General features: G+C 40.5%; 1 long non-coding RNA gene across 2 annotated transcripts; it reads left to right on the top strand.

Moving 5' to 3' along the window:
- Positions 1-3,084: 3,084 nt before the first annotated feature.
- LOC138886958 (uncharacterized) lies at positions 3,085-24,755 on the top strand. 2 transcript variants are annotated; one of them, XR_011405925.1, is made up of 4 exons: positions 3,085-3,438; positions 7,098-7,165; positions 17,774-17,837; positions 24,685-24,755. It is a non-coding gene; the product is annotated as an uncharacterized lncRNA (long non-coding RNA). The 2 variants fall into 2 exon arrangements; XR_011405924.1 differs by lacking the exon at positions 24,685-24,755 and having other exon boundaries at positions 17,774-17,995.
- The last annotated feature ends 296 nt before the right edge of the window (positions 24,756-25,051 follow it).

The following is a 25,051-nucleotide window of genomic DNA, read 5'->3' as shown; positions in this document are numbered from 1 at the left end:
AGACTTACCCTTTTGAAAGAGGTTTAATACTTCTTAACTAAAGCAGGGTAATGGGCAGCAGAATATATATCTGACAGCATGTGCTGTCGATTATTTTATTCAAAAGCCCTTATGCAGGGCACAGGCTGTGCACAAATGCACCTGTGGTGCACAAATGCACATGTTGTGCAGAAAGTGCACATGCCCTCCAATTTCAGAAGTTAAACAAACATTCCTTTTACATTTCTGATTCAAATTAACAACTATAAGTAAACAAACTCAGTTCCTAATTGATTCAAACAAATGTGTCCAGAAGCAAATCGATTTGTTATTGTTCAGGCAATTGAAACTAATTGACGACACATGTCGACTCGATTATATTAATCATAACATGCACAATCGTAGCCAAAAATCAGACATTTAACAGTATCGACACATGATTTGAATTATACTGACTAAACAAAGTGGTACTCGAGGAATCAGTTGATCAGTCAAAATTTGAAGCTCAATTATTCGCACAGCACATACATACATACGCATTATCAGAATAGGAGAGGGATTCAAACAAACACAGAGGTTCAGGTAAAGTGGACAAACAACAGTTGATAAAAATTCAAAGACACAAATTAAAACAAAACATGAACAGACCTTTAATCAATCACATGGACTAACAGAAATAAGAAAAGAAAAAGCAAAACTCACCTTAAATCTCGAAAAATCAAAAACCTTAACTTGGACTCGGACAAACCTTTCTTAAGGCTGAACGGACTTTAATCGAAGTGTTTCTCGGAAACACTTCGATTAAGGTCTATTAGACCTTAATCTCTTCGGCTTGAACAGACACGGAACATGCACGGAGAAAACTAGGGTTCAAAAATTAGATCTGGGATTCGTGTTTCCCTGGTTAGATTCGGACCAAACCAAGCATGGTTTGGTCACGAGGGGGTCTGGGGACTGTCTGGTGTGAAGTTGAGGTCGATTGGTGTAAATCGGGTTCCGACTCGAATCTTCAAATGAAGATTCGAGAAGGTGGGAAGGGATTCGAACTACGTGGTTAACAGATCCGTGTTCCGGATGGCAAGGGGGTTCTATGGTGTTAAGGGTGGGGTCACCGGCGTCCGTGCCGCCGGTTTTCATGGTGAAGGATACAGGGGCGGCTAGGGTTTTTGGAAGGGGAAAGGGGATGAGGACGAAGGTGACCTAAAGCTGGGGTTCGGATAGGGGGGCAGGGTAAGGTTATGGGTTTATATAGTTAGTGAGGGGTTGATTCCTAACCGTTGGATGGGGTGCGATGAAGGGTCAGGATCTCTTGGCTGATAGGGGACGGTGTCGTTTCATCTTTAGAGGGTTTGGGTCGGTCCGGGTGGAAACGGGTCGGGGTCATCAGTGGGTTATGGGGAGGTGATCTTGGCCGTTGATCATTTAGAGATCAACGGCTCAGATCAGACTTAACCATTACGACGTCGTTTGGACGTCTTTGGTGTCAGCTGGACTGGACTGGGTTGCACAGGGGTTTTGGGCTGAGTTTGTTTGGGCCAATTTGTTTAAAATTGGCCCAAGTCCGAAAAGATTTTTTTTATTATTATTATTTTATTTTCTTCTTTATTTTAAAAACAAAACCTAAGTAAATCAAATTAAAATTAAATAAACACTTAATACAATTGTTTGCACACACCTTAAAATATTTTAAAACAGGTAAAATCAAGCAAGAACAAAATCACGGACAAAGATGCCTATTTATGATTTTCTATTTAACAACCGGATTACGGTTCAAATTATGCATGACACATACATTTTTTGTATTTTGTTTTAATAAAATAAAATGGGCAAAAAATCATAAATAATTAACAAAGTGCCATGTAAAAATCCAAAAATTGTACAGCAGGACCAATTATTATTATTTTTTTATTTCTTTTGGAGTGATTGTCGCGCGAAACAAAAATCACGTGCTCACAACACCGGGTTCTGAGATGATTATGAGGTATCTTGTATTAACTGCTTAATATTCATATTCGATTTGAAACGATTATCTTTACTGGTAAAATTGGAGGAAAACCATAGTTTTCAAAATTATTAAAACGATAATTTAATTAAGTATTTTGGTTGGCTTGCCTGACAACGGTGTCCGGCGCCATCACGACCCTTAGTGGATTTTGGGTCGTGACATGTGGTATCTCTTTTTTTGAATTTGTAAATGCCACATTTTTATATTTTAAAATAAATTAATTTAAAATTCTTATTTGCTTAAAATATCACAATTTTCTAGTCGGAGAAATATTACAAGTTACTTCACATAACAAATTTTAAAAATAATTTTAAAATATCGTTTTTAATCGAACATTCTTACTTAATGAAATGGATAAAGTATGTCTCATGAGTATGGTCGCGGAATAACGTATGAAAATTAAATTGAAGAATTAAATTAAATAATATGAGAAGTGACATTACTTTTCTAGACACTTCTGAAGCCGAGTCAGCATTCGCGGCTCATTCTCATTACACTTGCATTCATTATTTTAACTTAAATTATATAAGTATATACAAAATTTATTTTACTACTATAGGAGTACAAAACTTAAATACTTCAAAACATTACACAGCACACGACAGCAATATGATAGTTGTATGCCATGTTAGAAGAATGAGTATGGTCTTTTATTAGTTAAAAGAAATTCCAAGAGGCACATGTGTCCAAATTCCACGTATATTTGGCTTATTATATCCAAGAATCGTGAAACTTCTACACATCTTCTAATCAAGATAATCATATCACTCATCCGCCATACGTCGGATACACGTTTGGTCGAACTCAATAATTTTGGTTCAAATTATATATTTATCTTAAATTTTTAATTAAATATATATAAATTATTAGAATTTAAAATTAAATAACTTAAAAAAATTAAGATTCCAAATCTATAAATTTAAAATCCTGACCAAGCCTCTAATATCACTATCGTCTCAATGCCCAAAAAAAAAATCAATAAAAATATCCACAGTCGAATGTGTCACTTTTGGTAGTCTAGATAGAAAAAGTTGCATGCACTTGACAAAGAAATCTCACAAAAAGAGAGAAAATAGAAAGAAACGTGCCCCCTCCAAAAACACCAATATAAGTAAGAACCACCGCACCAGAATTCCTTTTGGTTACTCAACAAAAAAAAGAATCTCCATTAATATACATAGCCATGGCTACACATGCTATTCCGGCACCGGCAGATGGTCGGAATATCAGCCGGAAAATTGGACGGTCATTGAGAACGAAGTGCCCGGCGCCGTTCTTGTTGAAAACTTATGATCTTTTGGAGGAGCAAGAAGAAGAGAATAATAAGGTAGTTTCATGGAATGGTGAAGGAAGTGGTTTTGTTGTGTGGTGTCCAGCTGAGTTTTCTGAGCATGTTACCAAAATATTTTAAGCACAACAATTTCTCCAGTTTCATACGCCAACTCAATACCTATGTAAGTCTCTACATACATAATTTTGTGTGTGTGCGCGCATATTTGGTTACATTTCACATAGAAATTTATCCTGGGCAAAATATGATTATCAACATATTCAGCTATTGTTTGCTAAGTATATGTGGATTTAGAGGACTTACTCATGAGAAAAATAATTAATTACTTGCACTCTAGTCTCTATATTTAAATCAAATTAAGTAATTTAATTTAACCATGATTTAAAGATATATTAATTTTGTATATAGAAGACATATATCTTGTATTATTTGGATTTGTGCAAACGAGAGCTTATAATTAAGTTTTTTCCTTAACGTACTTAATTGTCTGTTATTTGGAGCTTTTTCTTCAAAGGGTTGTAGATAATTATTGTTATGTATGTCTTTAAATTTCTAAGTGGATAAAAAGACGTGCTGCTTCTACTTGGTTTGATACAAAGACAGGAACATGATTATTTTCATGTAAAGTATATTAAGCTATACTTTTATAAGCCATATATTTCGTCTTAACATAATAAAATTTCCTAACATTTTTTTTGCCCGGGCAGACGACGACGACAACAACAACAACCCAGTGAAATCTCACTAGTGGGGTCTGGGGAGGGTAGTGTGTACGCTGACCTTACCCCTACCCCAAAGGAGTCGAGAGGCTGTTTCCGAAAGACCCTCGGCTCAAAAAGACAAAAAGACAAAAGAAGACAATATTAATAACACCACAGAAATAATATGAAAGAATATATATATATGAAAAATAAGAACAACATGAAATCAAGAAGAATGATACAAAGCAAAAGCAAAATAATGTCCCTACCAAACTAGTCTCGCAAAGTTATGGCATAAGACAAGACTCAACTACCTCCTAACCTACAACCCTTATACTCGACCTCCACATGTTCCTATCGAGTGCCATGTCCTCGGTAAGATGAAGCATCGCCATATCCTGCCTAATCACCTCCCCCCAATACTTCTTACACCGCCCTCTACCTCTTCTCGGCCCTCCACAACCAGTCGTTCGTAGCTCCTTACCGGAGCTTCTAGGCTTCTCCGCTGAACGTGCCCGAACCACCTGAGCCTTGCTTCCCGCATCTTGTCATCAATGGGAGCCACACACACCTTCTCCCGAATAACATCATTCCTAATCTTATCCATCCTAGTGTGCCCACACATCCACCTCAACATCCTCATTTCTGCTACCTTCATCTTCTGGATATGTGATTTCTTAACCGGCCAACACTCACCCCATACATCATGGCCGACCTAACTACCGCTTTATAGAACTTACCTTTGAGTATTAGTGACACTCTCTTATCACACAATACTCCAGATGCTAACCTCCATTTCATCCATCCTACCCCGATACGGTGTGTAACATCCTCGTCGATCTCCCCTCTTGGATAACCGACCCAAGGTACTTGAAGCTGTCTCTACTCGGGATGACTTGTGATTCAAGCCTCACATCCACGCCCACTTCCCTTTGCTCAGTGCTGATATTACACTCCACGTATTCCGTCTTTGACCTGCTAAGCTTGAAACCCATAGATTCAAGAGCTTGTCTCCAAACCTCCAGCCTCTCGTTAACACCGGTTCGCGACTCATCAATTAGAACTATATCATCGGCGAATAGCATGCGCCATGGCACATCTCCTTAAATGTGATGTGTCAACGCGTCCATCACCAGGGCGAATAGGAACGGATTGAGCGCAGAACCTTGGTGTAACCCCATAACAACCGGAAAATCCTCAGAGTCGGCTCCTACTGTCCTAACCCGAGTCTTTGCCCCATCATAAATGTCCTTAATTGCCAAAATGTATGATATTGAATTATAATTATTTTTATTGGATAATTAAATATATATAATTTTTTGTCTTGGGAGGGAAACAAAAAATTCAAACTTTCCGACCGAGTTCGGACCCGCCGTTCAGTTTTTGATTTAAAGGACATAGCTTATTAGATTCTGTTAAAAGTCCAAACTGCCCTTAAACAAAAATTAAAACACAGGTAAGCAGCCATGTCGAAAACCATCTCTTCTAATATATATATATATAAAGAATAAAGTTTGGATTGTGGTTAAGCCAACCGAGAAACTATAATAAAGACATTTGGCAATCTTAAGGAGAGTTTGTGAGAGATAGTCAAAAAAGAAAATATCACATAAGAACTATATATGGAATCTTATTTATTGAAATTAAATTAAAATAAGAATTCTTTATTTAAAAATAAAGCTCAACTACTGTACTAATATTTTCTAACTGAAAATTTTTATTTGGAAAATAAAGTATTTTGATATCAATTGTAACGACTCAGCCGGTCGTTTTGAGAATTAACGCCCTGATCCCCTATTAAGTAATTTTTCCGTGTTTGTTTCTGCTATTGTGAATTGCCGGGAAGATTTATTTTGAGTTTCGGAGTGTTTTGGGATACTTAGTCCCTAAATGAGAGCTTAAGCTTTAGAATTTGGACAGTAGTCGGAATAGTGTGAAGACGACTTCGGAATGGAATTCGGTCTATTCTGTTTGCTCCATTGAGTAATTTCGGGCTTAGGGGTGTGTTCGAATTGTGTTTTGGAGGTCCGTAGCTTATTTAGGCTTGAAATGCCGAAAGTTAAATTTTTGAAGTTTCCGGATCGATAGTGAGATTTTGATATCGGGGTCGGAATCGGATTCCGAAAGTTAGAATAGCTCCATAGTGTTGAATGCGACTTGTGTGCAAAATTTAGGATCAATCGGACATGGTTTGGTTGGTTTCGGCATCGGTTGTAGAATTCTTGAAATTTCAAGTTCATTAGGCTTAGATTGGAGGGTGAATCGTGGTTTTAGAGTTGTTTGATGTGATCCGAGGGTTGGATTAAATTTGTATGATGTTTTAGGATTGGTTGGCATGTTTGGTTAAGGTACTAGGGGCCTCTAGTGAGTTTCAGACGCTTAGCGGAAGTTGAAATGGACTTAGGAATTGCTGAACCTGCTGGTTTCGCACCTGCGGAGTTTGGACCGCAGGTGCGGCGCCGCAAAAGTAGTTAGGCAACCGTAGATGTGGTCTGAGGCATAAGGTAGTGGGTCGGAGATGCGGCTCAAGGACCGCAGAAGCGGAACCACATCTGTGTGAAGAGGGGCGCAGGTGCGGGTCTGGAGATATAATGAAATTTTGCAGGTGCGGATTATTGGCCACAGAAGCGGGGCCGCAAGTGCAGTTAACCCCTCGCAGAAGCAGATTTCGCTAGGCAGAGAAGAAAAAATCGAGGGTTTGAAATTCATAACTTCAAAAAAATCAAATTCGAGCTCGGTGGAAGGCGATTTTGTGGGGTTATTGAAGAGAAGATCAATGGGTATTGTTTCCTAACTCTTTTATGATTATATCCCATTAATCTAAGCTTAGTTTTATCATTTAATTTCAGATTTGGGGTGAAATATTGGGAAGAATTGAGAAAAGTTCCCCAATCAAGTTTTTGGGTTTTGAATCGGTTTTAGTTGTCGAAATTGAGTGATTTTTGGACGAGCGTTCTCGTGAGTGAATGTGTGTTCTAAATTGATAACTTTTATCCGATTCTCAGACGTGGGACCGGGGAGGATTTTTGAGCATTTTTCTATTTTCTTACCTTAGCTTCAATTCCTTTAGCTATATTCATTATTTGTAGTTATATTTACATTATGAAATTTATTTGATTAGATTTGGGACACTCGGAGTTGGATACTCGTGGTAAGAGCATGATTTCGTATTGATTGAGCTGGTTCGAGGTAAGTAGCTTGCCTAACCTTGTGTGGAGGAACTCCCCTTAGTATTTTGGTATTGTTATTATATGAGTGTCGTGCACGTGAAGTGACGAGTGCATACACATGTTAATTGCTGAAAAACCTCGTTTTCATTAAGTAAATATCTGTGTTTTCTTCTAATTGAGCAATACTTGTATTTCAAGTTTCTGTTTAACTTAGGAAAGCATGACTATATGATTTAATCATCGTATCTGCTTTAACTGCTTATTTGGATTATGTGCAGCATGTTTAGAGTAGAAACTCCTATTTATTCTCGAATAGAACTGTAGATTTCCTTCTTAAGACTGTTGTGTTTACTTTGGGACTACGGATGGATATTCCAGGAGATCCCCTTGCATGTTTACTTTTGGACTACGGATCAGTATTCCGGGAGATCCCCCTGCACATTTATAATTGGGATTACGGGACGAGATCCCGGGAGATCCCCCTGTACTAGATATTTACTTTGGGACTACGGATTGGTATTCTGGGAGATTTCCCTGCATATTTATTATTTGGACTACGGGATGATATCCCGGGAGATCCTCTGCACATTTACATTTGGGACTACGGGACGCTATCTTGGGAGATCCCCTGTTGCTATCTCTGTGTACTGAGTTTTATTCTTCTGTGATTTTTATTCTTTATCGACTATTGGTATTTTAATTATGTTGTCACATTTTATACTATTTTACCTTGTTATATGTATATAACCAGTAGAGCCCTGACCTTCCTCGTCAATACTCGATCAAGGTTAGGCTTGGCACTTTCTAGGTACCACTGTGGTGTACTCATGCCCTTTCCTGCACATGTTTTTCGTGTGCAGATCTAGGTTCTTCTGCTCAGCCATACTATTAGTGAGGTGAGGTGATTACAGAGACTTCGAGGTATATCTGCCGCGTTCCCAGATCGAGAAGTCCCTATCTATTCTCCCTTTTAGTTATAAAACTTCTGTAGTTACTTTTGTTTAGACTACTGGAGTTAGAACACTATGTATTTTCTCTAGTTTGTGATTCATAAGATTTCGGGTTTTGAGAGTTTTATTATTAGCTGAGAGTGTTATTATTGTATATGCCGAGTGATATTTTAAATATTTTATCTATATTTACCTGTTAGATGGCTAGTTGTACTTTTAAATTCCTATTTTCCGCAACTGGTTAGGCTTACCTAGTTGTAGAGACTAGGTGCCGTCACGACAGTTCACGGAGGGAGAACTTGGGTCGTGACAAGTTGGTATCAGAGCTCTAGGTTCATAAGATTCATGAATCTCAAGCCGGTTTATTAGAGTCTCGTGGATCGGTATGGAGACGTCTGTACTTATCTTCGAGGGGCTATGTAACTGTTAGGAAAATTCCACTTCAATTGATTTCCTTGTCATGCGAGATTTTTCTATATCAAAATTCTAAACCTCTATCTTCTATTCTTTCATAGATGGTGAGGACACGTGCTACTGGAGATGACCAGGCACCCGTGCCCCCTTCTAGAGCCGCCAGAGGTCGCGGTCGGGGGAGAAGTCGAGGACGCGCACGTGGTGTAGCCAGAGCACCCGCGCGAGCTACCACAGAGCATCCACCAGCAGCTCCAGCCGAAGGCCAAGCACCTAATACACCTACTACTACTACTACTCCAGCTCTTCAGGAGACCCTTGCACAATTCATGAGCATGTACACCACTCTAGCTCAGGCAGGGTTGGTTCCGCTTGCTACAGCCACATCCTAGGCTGGGGGAGGAGCACAGACTCCCGCTACCTGCAACCTAGAGCAGCGAGTCTAGGTTGATCAGATCCTAGAGGTTATACCTGTACCGTCTATAGCCCTAGTTCGGCCCGAGGATAGGGCAGCAGCTTCGGAGGATGAGCAGCGGAGACTTGAGAGGTTCAAGAAGTACAAGCCTCCTACATTCAATGGTCTAGCATTAGATGATGCCCTGGGATTTCTGGAGGAGTGCTACCGTACTCTCCGCACTATGGGTATATCAGGATCGAGTGGGGTTTCTTTCACTGCCTTCTAGCTTTGAGGAGCAGCCTATCAGTGGTGGCGTACTTTTGAGTTGGATAGTCCAGTTGAGGCAGCTCCCTTACATAGACCCAGTTTTCAGATATGTTTTTGAGGGAGTATGTTCCTCAGAGCCTCAGGGACGCATGACGCGTAGAGTTTGAGCATTCGCGCCAAGGTACTATGACTGTTTCGGAGTATGATATCTGTTTCATTGACTTAGCTAGGCATTCACCGGCCTTGGTTTCTATAATTCGTGAGAGAGTTTGCTGGTTTATTGAGGGGCTCATTCCCAGCATCAGGTCCAGCATGGCCCGGGAGTTGGAGATGGATATATCTTATCAGCAGGTGGTGAGAATTTCTAGGAGAATAGAGGGCATGCTTGCTCGGGATAGAGAGGAGAGGGAGGCCAAGAGGTCTCGAGAATCGGGCCATTTCTCTGGTGCCCGTGCCCCAGCTGCAGTTCGTCATGGCAGGGGTTATGTGAGTCGCCCACACTTCTAGCAATCAGTGGTATTCCAGCTCCTCCTAGACCCTAAGGAGCCTTATTATGCACCTCTAGTATATAGTGTGCCTCCTACACGAGGTGCTTTCAGTGGTCAGTCCAACAAACCTGGCCCGAGCCAATCACAACCGCCATGTCCTCTCAGTGCTTGTTTTGAGTGTGGCGACACACGCCATATGGTGAGAGATTGCCCCAGACTTAGGAGGGGTGCACCTCTACAGACTTCTCAACCACAGCGTGCTCCGTAGAGTTCCTAGGCTATGATCACAGCACCAGTTGCTGCCCCACCTGCCCAGCCAGCTAGATTTGAAGGTCGGGGAGGTAGAGGTCTCCCTATAGGGGGAGGCCATGCCATATACTATGCCCTTCCTGCCTGTACTAAGGCTTCGTCTCCAATTCTATCATCACATGTATTGTCCTGGTTTATCATAGAGATGCATCACTTTTATTTGATCCAGGCTTCACTTATTCTTATGTGTCCTCTTATTTTGCCCCGCATTTGGGTGTATCTCAGGATTCTTTGAGTTCCCATGTTTTTGTTTCTACTCTTGTGGAAGATTCTCTTATTGTGGACCACGTTTATCGATCGTGTTTGATTGCTCTTAGTGGTTTTGAGATCAGAGCCAACTTGTTATTACTCAGCATGGTAGATTTTGATGTTCTCTTGGGCATGGACTAGTCGTCGGCCCATTATGCTATTCTTGATTGTCACGACAAAACCATGACACTGGCTATTCCAGGTGTACTGCGAGTAGAGTGGCGGGGTTCTTTACATTACACTCCTAGTAGAGTTATTTCATTCCTTAAGGCTCAACGAATGGTTGAGAAAAGGTGTGACACATATCTAGCCTATGTGAGAGATGTCAGTATTGATACCCCTACAATTGATTCAGTTCCAATAGTACAAGATTTCCCTGATTTGTTTTCAGCTGATCTTCCGGGTATGCCACCCGACAAATATATTGATTTCGGCATTGATTTGTTGTCGGGAACTCAGCCCATTTCTATTCCTCCTTATTGTATGGATCCTCCTGAGTTGAAGGAGTTGAAGGATCAGTTACATGAATTTCTTGATAAGGGCTTTATTCGGCCTAGTGTGTCACATTGGGGTGCTCTTGTCTTGTTTGTGAAGAAAAAAGACGGTTCTATGCGTATGTGCATTGATTATTGTCAGTTGAACAAAGTTACAATGAAGAACCGGTATCCTTTGCCTCGTATTGATGATCTGTTTGACCAGTTACAGGGTGCTCGAGTGTTTTCTAAGATTGACTTGCGTTCAGGTTATCATCAGTTGATGGTTCGGGAGCCAGATATCCCGAAGACTGCTTTCAAGACTCGTTATGGTCATTACGAGTTCCTTGTTATGTCATTTGGGTTGACAATGCCCCAGCAACATTTATGCATTTGATGCACAGTGTGTTCCGACCCTATCTTGACTCGTTCATCATTGTCTTTATTGATGACATTCTGGTATACTCCCGGAGTTGGGAAGATCATGAGCAACACCTGAGGACAGTGCTTCAAACTTTGAGAGAAAAGAAATTATATGCGAAGTTCTCGAAATGTGAGTTTTGGTTGGATTCCATGGCCTTCTTGGGTAACGTGGTATCGAATGAAGAGATCAAGGTGGATCAGAAGAAAGTGGAAGCAGTGTAGAGTTGGCCCAGACTATCCTAATCTACAGAGATCCGTAGTTTTCTTAGCTTGGCAGGTTATTACCGTCGATTTGTTGAGGGATTTTCTTCTATTGCATCACATATGACCAGGCTGACCTAGAAGGGTGCTTCGTTCAATTGGACGGAAGAGTGTGGGGAGAGCTTCCAGAAGCTCAAAATAGCTTTGACTACAGCCCCAGTATTGATATTGCCTACAGGTTTGGGGTCTTATACTGTCTATTGTGATTCCTCGAGGATTGACTTTGGAGTGGTATTAATACAGGACGGTAGGGTGATTGTCTACGCGTCCAGACAGTTGCAAGGTATATGAAAAGAATTATCATGTCCATGATCTCGAGTTAGCTGCTATTGTTCACTCCTTGAAGATCTGGCGTCATTATTTGTATGGTGTTCCTTGTGAGATTTATACTAATCACCGGAGTTTGCAGCATCTATTCAAGCAGAAGGACCTTAATTTGCACTAAAGGAGGTGGTTAGAGCTGCTGAAGGACTATGACATCACTATCTTGTATCACTCGAGCAAGACCAATGTGGTGGCTGATGCTTTGAGTTGCCGGGCAAAGAATTTGGGGAGTTTGGCTTATCTACAAGCAGCGGAGAGTCCCATGGCGATGGATGTTCAGGCCTTAGCCAACCAGTTTGTGAGATTGGATCTTTCGGAGCCCAGTCGGGTTCTAGCTTGTGTGATTTCTCAATCTTCCTTGTTTGATCGTATTTAGAGAGCGTTCGTATAATGAACCTCATTTGCTCGTCCTCAAGGACAAGGTTCTGCATGGTGATGCCAGAGATGTGACCATTGATGATGACGGGTTATTGAGGATGCGCAGGGTCGGATATGTGTACCCAAGTTGATGGGCTTCGAGAGTTGATTCTAGAGGAGGCCCATAGTTCACGGTACTCCATCCATCCGGGTGCCTCGAAGATGTACCAAGATTTGAGGCAGCACTATTGGTGGAGGCGGATGAAGAAAGATATAGTTAGGTTTGTAGCTCGGTGCCTCAATTGTCAGCAAGTAAAGTATGAGCACCAGAGACCGGGTGGGTTGCTTCAGCAGATAGAGATTCCGGAGTAGAAGTGGGAGCGGATCACCATGGACTTTGTAGTTGGACTCCTATGGAATTTGAGGAAGTTCGATGCCATTTGGGTGATTGTGGATCGGCTGACCAAGTCTACGCACTTCATTCCTGTGTGTACTACCTACTATTCAGAGCGGTTGGCTGGGATTTATATCCGGGAGATTGTTCGTCTGCATTGTATTCTAGTTTCTATCATTTCATATAGAGGTACCCAGTTCACATCACGGTTTTGGAGGGCCGTACAACATGAGTTGGGTACTCAGGTGGAGTTGAGCACAACATTTCACCCCCAGACGGACGGAAAGTCCGAGCGCACTATTCAAATTCTTGAGGATATGCTCCGTGCGTGTGTGATGGAGTTTGGAGGTTCTTGGGATCAATTCTTGCCACTGTGGAGTTTGCCTACAACAACAATTATCAGTCCAGCATTTAGATGGCACCGTATGAGGCTTTGTATGGTAGGCGGTGTAGATCCCTAGTGGGTTGGTTCGAGCTGGGCGAAACTAGATTATTGGACACAGACTTGGTTCAGGATGCCTTGGAGAGGGTTAAGGTGATTCAAGATAGACGCCGCATAGCCCAGTCCAGACAGAAGAGTTATGCGGACCAGAAGGTTCGTGATGTTTCCTATATGGTTGGAGAGCAGATCTTGCTTTGGGTTTCGCCTATGAAGGGCGTTATGAGATTTGAGAAGAAGGAAAATTGAGTCTGAGGTTTATTGGTCCTTTTAAGGTATTGCGACGTGTTGGGGAGGTTGCTTATGAGCTTGCCTTACCTCCCAACTTGGCAGGATTTTATCCGGTATTTCATGTTTCGATGCTTCGTAAGTACCATGGTGATGCATCATATATGTTAGATTTCAGTTCAGTCTATTTGGACAAGGATCTATCTTATGTTTAGGAGCCAATGGTGATATTGGACAAGCAGGTTCAAAACCTGAGGTCAAAGAACATTGCATTAGTGAAGGTTCAGTGGCGGGGTCAGCCGGTCGAGGAGGCGACGTGGGGGAACAAGTAGGATATGTGCAGCCGTTACCCTTAACTTTTCACCACTTCAGGTATGTCTCTATGCTCGTTTGAGGAGGAACGAATGTTTTAAGAGGGGGAGGATGTAACGATGCGGCCAGTAGTTTTGAGAATTAATGCCCCGATCCCCTATTAACTGCTTTCCCATATTTGTTTCTACTATTTTGAGTTGCTGGGAAGATTCGTTTTGAGTTCGGAGTGTTTTGGCACGCTTAGTCCCTAAATTAGAGCTTAAGCTTTAGAATTTGGACCGTAGTCGGAACAGTGTGAAGACAACTTCGAAATGGAATTTCATCGAATCTGTTAGCTTTGTTGAATGATTTCGGGCTTAGGGGCGTGTTCGAATTGTGTTTTGGAAGTCCCTAGCTTATTTAGGCTTGAAATTCCGAAAGTTGAATTTTTGAAGTTTCTGGATCGATAGTGAGATTTTGATATCGGGGTCGGAATCCGATTCCGAAAGTTGGATAGCCCCATAGTGTTGAATATGACTTGTGTGCAAAATTTGGGATCAATCGAACATGGTTTGGTTGGTTTCGGTAGTGGTTGTAGAATTCTTGAGATTTCAAGTTCATTAGGCTTGGATTGGACGGTGAATCGTGGTTTTAGAGTTGTTTGATGTGATCCGAGGGTTGGATTAAGTTCGTATGATGTTTTAGGATTGGTTAGCATGTTTGGTTGAGGTCCTCGGGGCCTCAAGTGAGTTTTGGATGCTTAACAGAAGTTGAAATGGACTTAGGAATTGCTGAACTTTGCTGAACCTATTGGTTTCACACTTGCAGAATTTGGACCGCAGGTGCGACGCCGCAGAAGCGGTTAGGCAACCGCAGATGCTGTCTGAGGCATAAGACAGTGGGTCGCAAATGTGGATCAAGGACCGCAGAAGCGGAACCGATGTAATACCCCACATTTATGTTAGGGCATATTAGTAATTTAATTGTTTAAACAAAATAATAATAAGGATAAAAGCCCAATAGAAAAGATTAAACAAAAAAAGAAAAGGGGATTAAGGAATGAAGTCAAAGCTTCTGCCGCAACTAAACCTATCGGCAAAGGTCTTAGATTCATCAAATAATCGAAACCAAATAACAAAAAAGTTTTCAAGATTAAGTAAATTGTGGCAGGTCTCTTTCAACTAAATAATGGTAAGTTCTTCTCTATAGTTTTGTTTCCCATATTCTTTGATTTATGAAACTTTATAGGGTGCTGGGAATTGTTTTTTCTACGGATAGTAGTTCTATTTGGTTTAGAGTTATGCGCCTATCGGGTTCAGAATCAGATTTAATATATTCTATGAAACGATTGGAATTGATAGATTATAGATGAATTTGAGTGAACAACTCCTTACAGAAAGTTGCTTCAATGATGACATAGTGCAATTATTTAACTTAAGCAAGTTTAGAAGTTTTTAAAAGCAATATGGAATTACGTTTTCTATAGTAAAATCTCACAAGTTTACATACGGCTTAACGAGCATGATTAAGATATAAAATAATTATTCCATGGTCTGGACAAATCCAACTTAAGAAAAATAATTGAGAATCAACGTGAAACTCTAAGAGTTGGATATTGTTGTGACGATCCGACCCGTCGTCTCATGAGTTATTGTCTCGTTCGTCCCATTTTCTGCTTCCTCATATTTCATTATCGGTATTGGGTGCATTAGAATTTATTTGGAGCGATTTTGATAAGAAATGAGACATTTAGTCTCTTTTAAGAAGGTTTAAGTTGGAAAAGTCAACCGGACGTTGACTTATGAGTTAGAGGGCTCGGATGTGAATTTCGACGGTTCGGTTAGTTCCGGGAGGTGATTTGTGACTTAGGAGCAGGACCGGAAGTAATTTTGGAGGTCCGGTGTTGAATTAGGCTTGAATTGGCGAAGTTAGTATTTTGGCGAATTCCGGTTGATAGGTGAGATTTTGATCCGGGTGTCGGAATGAAATTCCGAGAGTTATTATAGCTTAATTGTGTCATTTGGGATATGTGTACAAAATTTCAGGTCATTCGGACATCGTTTGGTCGGGTTTTTGATCGAATGTGTGTTTTAGAAGTTTTAAAAGAACTTAGGCTTGAATTCGATATAATTTGATGATTTTGGCGTTAGTTGAGGTGTTTTGACGATTGGAGCAAGTTTGGATAATGTTTTAAGACATGTTGGTGCTTTTAGTTGAGGTCTCGGGGGCCTCGGGTGTATTTCGGAAGGTTAACAGATCGATCTAGGCACGAAAAAAATAAAGCTATTGCATTTTTTTACAGCACTGTGAACAGTAGTTATGAACAGTACCCCGTAACAGTATCCGTGAATAGTGTCATGAACACTACCCCGTAACAGTATCGGTGAACAGTACCCCCGTGAATAGTAACACTGGTGAACAGTACACGCGGGTGTGCAGTAATTCCGAAAAAAATTGGGCAGAATGTTTACATTTCATTCGCGAAAAACACCCCATTTCTCCACCATTTTTAGTCATTTTGAGAGCTTTTGGACGGGGATTGAAGGGAGTTTCAACTAAGATCGATTGGAGGTAAGTTTTATGAGTTAAATACATGATTTTATTGAAGAATCAATCCTAGAAATCCATGAAAACATAGCCAAATTATAAGAAATTAGGGCTTGAGATTGAAATTCTAAATTTGGGATTTGAGGGGTCAAATGGACTCCGATTTTTGTGAATTTGGTATGTATAGACTCGTGGCAAGATAAGGAACATTTTGATGTAAAAATTTCTGGATTTCAATACGTGGGCACGGGGCTCGGGTTTTGCAAATTTCGTGATTTTTGATATTTTTCGAGTCTTTTCGATTGGGTTATATTCCCTTAGCCTATTGTGATGTATTCGTTGTAGTTTTGGCTAGATTCGACGCGCGAGGAGGTCGATACGAAAGGAAAGGGCATCACAGAGTAGTATTTGGCCGGCTAGAGGTGAGTAATAGATGTAAATGATGTCCTGAGGGTTTGAAACCCCGGAAATTCACATCGTAACGCTATATTGAGGTGACTTGCACGCCGGATAATGGGCGTGAGGTAGAGAACCATTGGAGATTGTGACTTGGTCTGTCCCGAGAGATATTTTACTACATTTTTGGTTGACACGTATACTTTATTGTAGTGAATTGGGCTTGTTGCCATGCTTGGGGCCTTGTGCCGACCTGTAGAACTCTTAGGGGATTTTTGACTGGTTTTCCTCACTTATTTTGTTAAAGAATTTAATCCTCAGTCATGTTTCCAATTGTAGGCTTCTTGCCAATTATTTGAATCCTTCAGGGATTGATATCACTGCTTTCGCATATTTTGCATATCATTTGAACCTAGTCCAAGGTTTTAAATAGCGTTTTGCAAACTCAGCCATCTTTCTAATATTTGAAAACTTAAATGATATTTCCAAATGATATTTCGGGCTGAGAACTACTATTTTACAAATGCCCAAGGGGCTTATGATGATTTTTGGACTGAGCATGGATCGGCTGCGCGCCGCAGTAGTGTTATATTGATATTGAGGCTGAGAGCCTGGTTGATTACATTGATATTGAGGCCGAGAGCCTGGTTGATTACATTGATATTGAGGCTGAGAGCCTGGGTGATTATACTGAGATTGATATGAGGCCGAGGGCCTAGATTTGATGCCACGAGATGGCTTGATATTATGCTTGGGCTGTAGGAGCCCCTCCGGAGTCTGTACACACCCCTAGTGAGCGCCGTCGACGATAAATAAATATAGATGGCTTGGGCTGCACACCGCAATGGATACCAGAGGGTACCGTCATATGCATTGCATTACACTCATGTATTTATTCTTTATCTGCATTATCTGCCATAATAATTATGTGCTCTTATTTCATTGACTGGTCGCTTTATACTGTTCTGAGCCTGAGGGGTTGATAGTGTTCTGAGATACTGAGCCCGAGGGGCAAATTTCTACTTATTATTTTGATATTGAGCCCGAGGGGCAGATTTCTAATTATTATTTTGATACTGAGCCCGAGGGGCAGATTTCTACTTATTATTTTGATACTGAGCTCGAGGGGAAAATTTCTAGTTATTATTTTGATACTGAGCCCGAGGGGAAGATTTCTACTTGTTGTTTTGATATTGAGCCCGAGGGGCAGATTTCTACTCGTCATATTACTGCCAAATTACCTGTTTTACTGGTTTAAAAGAAATTTCACATGATGTTTCACTGAATTGTTATTTTAAATGATTTCACTGCTTCTGTATAGAATGTTGTGTGCCTTAAGATGTTTTCTTACCTTCAGTCATTATTTATATTTATTACTCACTAGGTCGGAGTACTCACATTACTCCCTGAACCATATGTGCAGGTACAGGTATTCTTGAGGCATAGAGCAAGTTTTTTGCTGTTCAGTTTTCATCGGAGTTATCGAGGTAGCTGCATGGCGTTCGAAGGCTCATTTTCTCCCTTATCTTCTATTACTTATGATATCTTCAGACTTTGTTCCTAATTCCATACTTTGTAGAATTTTAGTAAACTCTGTAGTAGCTCATGACTTGTGACACCCCGGTTAGGGCTGAGTTGGGTTGGATTTCCGTATTTTATCTATACTTTCCGCTATTGGATATTATTAAACCATGTTTATACTATAATTGTGTTAATTAATTGTCTTAAAAGGATGAATTGGGTTGAATGGTTGGCTTTGTCTTCATGAGAGGCACCATCACGACCAGGTTCGGGAATTGGGTCGTGACAAGTTGGTATCAGAGCCTAGGTTAATTGGTCTCGCGAGTCATGAGCCGGTTTAGTAGAGTCTCGCGGATCGGTACGGAGACGTCTGTATTTATCCTCGAGAGGCTGCAGAACCTTTAGGAAAACTTCACATTCTTGAATTCTTATCGTGCATCCTTGATTCAGCTTGAAAAGTAACTCTTACGATTCCTTCCATATGTTCGTATGCGCGAACGAGCACTCAGTATTTGATTTACCTTGATGGCTTGTAATTCCCCGATAGAAGGGCGAGACGTGATCTCGGTGAGTTTGATGTTAGGCCAGTCTGGAGGACTTGAGACCGGATCTTGCCTATGGCTTGAGCACTAAGGTGCTGATTGTGCGAGCAAGTGTTTTGAACTTTTATGTTCGGTATTGTCCGTATTAGTGGGAATCATGGCTGGATAGCTACGTGAGGAGTATGATAGTACTGCGAGATGTATCTATATGACTTGGAAGTGACGAGGAAGGTCTACTGGATGATAGATGAACTATTGAGTGTATGATTTCCATTGTGATAGGATGTGTAGTCCCAAGTTATGGGTGCGTGAAGAATCTTTTTATGTCTCCTATTTGGAGTGAAGTAAATTTCATGTTACAGTATGAGTTTAGACTCAGGAAGATTAAGTGATTGTGTAATGTGTATGGCAGTGGAAGCTATACAAAAAATATTAACTAAAGGTAAAGCTAGTGGGTAATTGGCTTATAAGGGGAATCTATTTGTCATACTAGTTAGATAAGTCTGGGAGCTGAGATCACTTTTGTAAATGTATTATGATGAAATCGTTGAGTCAAGGAGACCACCTTGAGGGTCGAAAACATTAAAGAAAGAATATGTTCTTACTCGGTTGAATAGCCCAATAATGAAGGATTGAAAGGTATTTTCTATGTGTTATGATTCAAATAGGTGCAACGCATGTCCATGTATCAATTTGATAATATAATACATGTAATATTGAGATTAATGTTGTTGATATACATTGTGATGCTTTGTCAAGTTGTGGACATGTTGTTAGGATGGTCTTGGTGATTCTCTGGCAGGTAGATAGGCCCACTTACAAAGGAAACTCTGCCGAAATTTTTGAAAAATTTGGGACTTAGTAAAAAAATTTGTCGCCTAAAGAGTGGGCTTAATTGTTGTGTGAGTGAATGCAAAAATTGCAGAAGAATTAAAATTTCTGATGATTCGTGTTTCCACAAGCTTATGAAGGAGCAATAGAGTATATGTGTTGTGATCTATGTCTTCGAGACAAGTTGGGGAGCTTGCTATTTGTTAAAGGATTGTACGGTTATGTACTATGTTAGTTCAGATTTGATGCATACTGGTGAATCAGTTCTGGTTGTGGAAATTAGGCCGAGAATGGCACGAGTGAAGGAATTTTTTTTGACAAGATGTCATGAGCTCGGATGAGCAGGAGATAAGTTTCGATGTTTATGGTAAGTTGGAATTGTCTTCAGCGTCACCTAAGATCAGTGTTTTGTAAAAAGGGTTTTGCGTCCCGGTTAATGACTCTTGATCGCTCTTCAGCGTTAGTGCGATCGATGGTTTGGAGGTACGCTCCAGATATTGTTGTGGTAGGTTGTGGGAGTGTGTCCCACGGGAAGATTATATAAGTGTGGCATGTGATCACTTGATTGATTAAAGATGTAAACCAAGTATGAAGTTTGTGATGGTGTCGTTAAATTAAAGATTCATGCCTGGAGGGCACTTGGCATATTGGGTTGTGAACTGGGGAGGATTACCCCGATTGTGATGGTTGTTCTTGTGTGTTATGAGAAAAATGGGAGTTATTATGGACCTTTGAAAGGTTATCAAACTAGTTCAGTGTGAATCAGAATCGGCTTGAAGTCGATGGATAGATTTAATGTGAATAATGGCTCTATATCAGGCCAGATGTGTGCATTTTAGTAACGCGGTCCTCATGGAGGAGTAGTTAGGTTGATGTTTCATTGTCAGATATTTTGCGTAGTGATACATTGCGCCGTGTGAGTTGTGAGACGACTTGAGAAATTGCTATGTGTTGAGAATCTGTGTAGGAATGACGTTATATGAGCATCTTGGCTCTTGAAATTCAGATTGTACATCGCACCTCAGTTGTGCTTGAGTTTTGTAGCTTATAACGCTATATGTCCCTCAGAGATATTATTATGCACTTAGCATGCTTACGACCGATACTCGGTATTTTGTTGTAATGAGTAAATTTGGCTCGATGTGCATCTCCTTATGTGAGATCTATGTGTGGATCGGGTGGCACGCCGCCATGGGTATGTTATCTGGATCGGGTTGCACGCCGCAACAGTGTGATGTTGAGTATAGTTTTCTATATGCTATTTTGTATGCCTTGCTTCCTGTTTTCTAAGGAAAGTCTGTATTAGTGTGTGAGATTGGTAATTCCTTCCAGAGTTTGTTTTCCTTTTGTACCGCGTTCGAATTGGTAGCTTATTGGCATATTGAGGCATCATATGCGACTTTTGATTATGTCTGGGGTGGCTTATTGCCTGAGCAGTTCGTACTGGGTGAGACGAGATCATTGAAATTGAGATTAGTGCAATCTGAGTATATGAAGTAAATTAAGGAGCTAAGACTATGATTTTGCTCAAAATGAGGTGATAGTTCTTGCCAGGAGTATAGAACCAATGAATCGTTGTCTCGACAGTGGTCATGAATTTATGCATACCTCATCCGTCATGTCAATATTGTAAGAGTTATAACAATACCTATGTACATCATGTAGAACATGAGATGTGTAGCGATTTTCTTCTAGGTGATTAGAGAAAAAAGCTTCACATGATTAGGGTGAATGATCTTCGGATGATTGGGGAAATAGTATTGCTAATTGAAAGTGACTTGGCGAAAGTATATGTCTCATAAAAAGGTAATGTTATTAAAATAATGATATTTCGGTAGTATTGCGGCATGTTCTTGTTGGGTCCGCTGATGGTACTGATGAGCTTGAGGTACAACTCTTTCGTTTGAGTCATTTTTCATGACTTGAGTATGTTTAGGTCGTTTCTTATTGGTGCGCGTATTATGAAAGTTGTGTCTTAGGCCTGTATTGAGGTGTCATATCACCAGAGTGGTGTGTTGGATTCGAGATGATCATTGGGGTCATTGATGAATACGAACGGATTTGATTTCAGCATGTTTGATGGGTAAATATCGAGGTTCGGTTTTAAAAAAAAATGTTACTATAATTGGTAGAGGAGAAATGGCCTCATGAATGGTTGATTTGAGCAATGGTTATGATTTATTGCGTGTTTCAATTATCATTGGCAGTATATGAGAGTGTTGGAATGAGACATTGGCTAATAAGAGATTTCTATCGGTATTTGGTTGTTGTGGCCAGCTGTTGTGAATGGAAGTTATTGTTGCATTTGTTTGAGTTATTGGTATCATACAATTGCACCTAAGGTTGCAGGCATGGTCTATTACAGCTGGTTCAAACTTATTCTGAATGTAGGTATGATTCCGAAAAGGTTCTGATCTTGTGTATGATTCCGAAAAGGTGAAATGTGGCTCTATGATTTATGGGCTAGACTAGATTGTGTGATCTTAGTTACAACGTGTTATCGGACCCATGTGTGATAGGGTGACGTGGGATCATCCCGGGTTTATGCTTGATAAGGTCATTCAACTTTTGGTTGGCTTCCAGGACAACTCTTGGTACGCTCGAGGATGAGCGTTTGTTTAAGTTGGGGAGAATGTGACGACCCGGCCCGTCGTCTCATGAGTTACTGTCTTGTTCGTCCCATTTTCTGCTTCCTCATGTTTCATTATCGGTATTGGGTGCATTAGAATTTATTTGGAGCAATTTTGATAAGAAATGAGACATTTAGTCTCTTTTAATAAGGTTTAAGTTGGAAAAGTTAACCGGACGTTGACTTATGAGTAAGAGGGCTTGGATGTGAATTTCGACGGTTCGGTTAGTTTCGGGAGGTGATTTGTGACTTAGGAGTAGGACCGAAAGTAATTTTGGAGGTCCGGTGTTGAATTAGGCTTCAATTGGCAAAGTTAGTATTTCGGCGAATTCCGGTTGATAGGTGAGATTTTGATCCAGGTGTCAGAATGAAATTCCGAGAGTTGCTGTAGCTTCATTGTGTCATTTGGGATATGTGTGCAAAATTTCAGGTCATTCAGACATTGTTTGGTCAGGTTTTTGATCGAATGTGTGTTTTAGAAGTTTTAAAAGAACTTAGGCTTGAATTCAATATAATTTGATGATTTTGGCATTAGTTGAGGTGTTTTGACGATTGAAGCAAGTTCGGATAATGTTTTAAGACATGTTGGTGCTTTTAGTTGAGGTCTCGGGGGCCTCGGGTGTATTTCGGAAGGTTAACGGATCGATTTAGGCAGGAAAAAAATAAAGTTGCGACATTTTTTACAGCACTATGAACAGTAGTTATGAACAATACCCATGAACAGTGCCCCCATAACAGTATCCGTGAATAGTGTCGTGAACAGTACCCCGTAAACAGTATCCGTGAATAGTGCCATGAACAGTCCCGTAACAATATCCGTGAACAGTACCCGTAACAGTACCCGTGAACAGTACACAGGAGAACAGTAACACGGGGTGAACAGTATTTTAGAAAAATTCTGGGCAGAATGTTTACCTTTCATTCGCGAAAAACACCCCAATTCTCCACCAGTTTTAGTCATTTTGAGAGCTTTTGGACGGGGATTGAAGAGAGTTTCAACTAAGATCGATTGGAGGTAAGTTTTATGAGTTAAATACATGATTTTATTGAAGAATCATCCTAGAAATCCATGAAAACATAGCCAAATTATAAGAAATTAGGGCTTGAGATTGAAATTCTAAATTTGGGATTTGAGGGGTTAAATGGACTCCGATTCATGTGAATTTGGTATATATAGACTCGTGGCGTGATAAGGAACATTTTGATGTAAACATTTCTAGATTTCAAGATGTGGGCCCGGGGCTCGGGCTTTGCAAATTTCGTGATTTTTTATATTTTTCGAGTCTTTTCGATTGGGTTATATTCCCTTAGCCTATTGTGATGTATTCGTTGTGGTTTTGGCCATATTTGACGCGCGAGGAGGTCGATACGAAAGGAAAGGGCATCACGGAGTAGTATTTGGCCGGCTAGAGGTGAGTAATAGATGTAAATGATGTCCTGAGGGTTTGAAACCACGGAAATTCACATCGTAACACTATATTGAGGTGACTTGCACGCCGGATAACGGGCTTGGGGTAGAACGCCGTTGGGGATTGTGACTTGGTCCGTCCCGAGAGATATTTTACTACATTTTTGGTTGAGACGTATACTTTATTATTGTGAATTGGGCTTGTTGCCATGCTTGGGGCCTTGTGCCGACCTGTAGAACCCTTAGGGGATTTTTGACTGGTTTTCCTCACTTATTTTGTTAAAGAATTTATATCCTCAGTCATGTTTCCAATTGTAGGCTTCTTGCCAATTATTTGAATCCTTCAGGGATTGATATCACTGTTTTCGCATATTTTGCATATCATTTGACCTCAGTCCAAGGTTTTAAATACTGTTTTGCAAACTCAGCCATCTTTCTAAGATTTGAAAACTTAAAGGATATTTCTAAAGGATATTTTGGGCTGAGAACTACTGTTTTACAAATGCCCAAGGGGCTTATGATGATTTCTGGACTGAGCATGGATCGGGTTGCGCGCCGCAACAGTGTTATATTGATATTGAGGCCGAGAGCCTAGTTGATTACATTGATATTGAGGCCGAGAGCTTGGTTGATTACATTGATATTGAGGCTGAGAGCCTGGGTGATTATACTGAGATTGATATGAGGCCGAGGGCCTAGATTTGATGCTACGAGATGGCTTGATATTGTTCTTGGGCTGTAGGAGCCCCTCCGGAGTCTGTACACACCCCCAGTGAGTGCCGTCAACGATAAATAAATATAGATGGCTCGGGCTGCACGCCGCAATGGATACCAGAGGGTACCGTCATATGTATTGCATTGCACTCATGCATTTATTCTTTATTTGCATTATCTGCCATAATAATTATGTGCTCTTATTTCATTGACTGGTTGCTTTATACTGTTCTGAGCCTGATGGGCTGATACTGTTCTGAGATACTGAGCCCGAGGGGCATATTTCTATTTATTATTTTGATACTGAGCCCGAGGGGCAGATTTCTAATTATTATTTTGATACTGAGCCCGAGGGGCAGATTTCTACATATTATTTTGATACTGAGCTCGAGGGGCAGATTTCTAGTTATTATTTTGATACTGAGCCCGAGAGGCAGATTTCTACTTGTTGTTTTGATATTGAGCCTGAGGGGCAGATTTCTACTCGTCATTTTACTGCCAAATTACCTGTTTTACTGGTTTAAAAGAAATTTCACATGATGTTTCATTGAATTGTTGTTTTAAATGATTTCATTGCTTCTGTATAGAATGTTGTGTGCCTTAACGTGTTTTCTTACCTTCAGTAATTATTTATATTTATTACTCACTGGGTCGGAGTACTCACATTACTCTCTGCACCATGTGTGCAGGTACAAGTATTCCTGAGGCATAGAGCGAGTTTTCTGTTGTTCAGTTTTCATCGGAGTTATCGAGGTAGCTGCATGGCGTTCACAGACCCGTTTTCTCCCTTATCTTCTGTTATTTATGATATCTTCAGACTTTGTTCGTAATTCCATACTTTGTAGAATTTTTGTAAACTATGTAGTAGCTCATGACTTGTGACACCCCGGTTAGGGCTGAGTTGGGTTGGATTTCCGTATTTTATCTATACTTTCCACTATTGGATATTATTAAACCATGTTTATACTATAATTATGTTAATTAATTATCTTAAAAGGATGAATTGGGTTGAATGGCTGGCTTTGTCTTCATGAGAGGCGCCATTACGACCAGGTT

Source organism: Nicotiana sylvestris, chromosome 3 (genome assembly GCF_000393655.2).
Source record: "Nicotiana sylvestris chromosome 3, ASM39365v2, whole genome shotgun sequence".
Lineage (NCBI taxonomy): Eukaryota > Viridiplantae > Streptophyta > Magnoliopsida > Solanales > Solanaceae > Nicotiana > Nicotiana sylvestris.
This window is presented reverse-complemented; position numbering and strand designations above follow the sequence as displayed.